We start from the raw sequence: 2,999 nt of genomic DNA on the forward strand, positions 1-2,999 counted from the left end.
GAAATAAAAATATTCATGTCTAGGTAAGCACTTTTCCTGAAACACACTACACATTGAAAGTTTATGTAGTTATTATTTACACTGTGTAAATTGTAATGAATGTACTAAAGATCAGATTTTATGACATAGCTTGATTGTACATGTATGAATTATTGTATTGAGTTATTTGATTGAGTGTTTAAGCCCTTTTTGATGTTTAGTACTTGTTCTAATTACATTTTTTTTACTCTTAGGTTGCTTGTGAGTGCTTAGTATTAGTACTAAATAGATTTTTCTCTATTGAGCTTAAAACCCTAGAATCTTGATGAGGTCCTTTTATTCTCTTGTCATTGTTTGTGTTTTGGGAGTAAAATCTCGTAATTGTGGACGAGTTGTTGCATTTAAATTTTTTATTTTTAATTAAGTGTTCATAATATTAAAAGCTAGTTCAAAATTTTGAAAAGCCGAGTACATAGTATTTCATTGTTAAAGAATGTAAGGGTTCCAGAAGGTCTGAACTAAAACAACCTTTTTGTTGGTTCTAGACATGAATGGATTTTTTTTTGGTAAACAGACTTTTTTCCTGCAATTGTGTAGAGAAAATTCTCCAAGAGTCATGGTGTTGTTTTTTCCTTCTATGTATGTGTTTACATGTCTCAATCCAATCTATATCTAAATAACAACCAATGGTTGCGGACTTGGCTTATAATTTTTTGTTCTCTAGCTTTTTCTATGTGCTCACTATATTAATTTTTAACTTACTATTTGTTTTTGGTTCTATCATGGTAAAGAGCGTTACTTAAACTTTAATTTGGACAAATTAGAAGGGATGGGTCCTTAAGATTGTAGCCATGATTTTATAATTAAAAACAAAAATGATAACCTACATATGAGTAAATGGTAGTCGTAGGTAAGAATAAATCTATTTTTTTTAAAAGAAATCATTGTCCTGGATCCCAACTTACTATTTGTTTTTGGTTCTTTTTGGTAATTACATGGAACACAAGATTAACTATTCTGATCTCTATGCGTGACATGAATATTATTCTCAAGCTCTTGATCTATTCAACTTGGGCTGCTTACTTTCTTATGATAAAGAGCGTTACATAAACTTCAATTTGGACAAAAGAAGGGATGTGTCCTTAAGATTGTAGCCATGTTTTTATAGTAAAGAAAAAAAATGAAAACCTACATTTGAGTAAATGGTAGTTGTAGGTAAGAATAAAACTAAATTCATTGAAAGGAATCGTTGTCTTGGCTTCCTATATTCTAGAAAATCATTATTTTATCTTATATATGTGGTACAACCATGATACCAAAGTTAGGATGGTTTTCGAGATAAAACTATGCTCTAGTTAATTTTTTTGATGAATTTCTCCAACACTTTAAGTGAATTCACAAGTTCATGTAAAATAATTAACTAGTCGATTGACAGGCTGCTACATTCATCTTGATTTAAATGATCGAAACAGCTGCTATGGTTATAAAACACTACAAGATGAGAGGAAATGTCTTAAGTTCTAATCTTGGAGGAATGGGTTGTAGTGTTGGGATCATCGACTTGGACTTGGCACGAGACATGCTACAAGCCAATCCTAATAACTATATTGTGATGGTGAGTACTGAGATGATGGGATACAATTGGTAACCCGGGAAAAATTGTTCCATGCGCATCCCTAATTACTTTTTTAGAATGGGATGTTTTGCAGTGATTTTGTCAAATCATTCGCACAACTTTGCACATGCAAAATATAGGCTTGAGCACATTGTTCACGTTCATGATGGCGCTGACGATCGCAGCTTCAGGTTTGTGTGTCACTATTTTCTCATATTACTATTTAGGAAAATGGACGTTTTTACTATTAATGTCTGGTTATTATGTAAGAAACGTCTAGAATTTTTACTTTAGTTAGAAACATAAGATATCAGAGAAAGATTATATTAGAAAAACACCAATTTAAAAATAAGTACCATTAAATAAATAGAGAAGGTACAACTTTCTTGGAAATCACACTATAGTTTATCAGATATATGTGATGGTTATAATTATGAGGTATATAAATATTTGATCAGTTCCTACGCCGAAGAGTGTGTATCAAGAAGAAGATGATCGACGTTGCAAGGGACTAAGAATCAACAAAGATTTAGTAGAGATAGGGGCAGAGGCAAACAAAACAAACATCATAACACTTGGTCCCCTGGTGCTTCCCGTTTCTGAACAGGTACAATTCTTTGTGACACTACTAAAAAAGTACTTATTCGAATGTGCATCAGGCACTCAATCCTCATCATCTAAGCCTTACATTCCACAGTACAAGCTAACCTTTGAGCACTTTTGCATGCACCCATCAAGCAAGATGGTCCTGGATGAACTACATAAGAACCTCGAGCTCAGTGTAAAGAACATTGAACCATCAAAGATGATATTAAAGCCTTTTTGAAATGTAACAACATTTGTTATGAACCAGCTTACTTGGATACAAATGAGCGTGTAAGAAGAGGCGACGGGATTTGGCAGCTTACATATGAATTATGGTTTAAATGTAACAGTGCTATTTGGAAATTAATGCATAACATAAAGAAGCCTTCAACGAATCCTTGGATTTGATTGTTTGGCCTAGACTGCAGCCAAGAACTCGAGTTCTGAAGCTTGAAATACTCAAACTTATTTTTATCATGATTTGGTAATTAGTAATTTTACAAAATCTGTGAGCATTAAGCATGATTTGATTCTACGGGATACATGTGTTTCTGGTGCCCCTTACTAGAACCTACTCGACCAATCGAGAATTACAACTAAATGGGGAATTGGAATGTGTTGTTTGTCTTTTGATTGTTGTTAAAAAATAAGTAGAAAAATTTGAATAAACAAATTGTTAACCAAAATTTTTTTAAGTTTTTAAATAAATACCTTTCAGGTGAATTTTTTTACAAATTTCTTCTGATATTATTTTAATTTTTATTTGAAACGCGTTATTTTAAAATTTATTCGAACCGCAAGAAGCGTGGTTATTTTACCT

General features: G+C 32.2%; 1 pseudogene; it reads left to right on the plus strand.

Annotated features, from left to right (window-relative positions):
- The first annotated feature begins 1,438 nt into the window (after positions 1-1,438).
- Positions 1,439-2,587, plus strand: LOC141719779 (3-ketoacyl-CoA synthase 10-like; annotated as a pseudogene).
- Positions 2,588-2,999: the final 412 nt, after the last annotated feature.

Source organism: Apium graveolens, chromosome 4, assembly GCF_009905375.1.
Source record: "Apium graveolens cultivar Ventura chromosome 4, ASM990537v1, whole genome shotgun sequence".
NCBI classification, from domain to species: Eukaryota; Viridiplantae; Streptophyta; class Magnoliopsida; order Apiales; family Apiaceae; genus Apium; species Apium graveolens.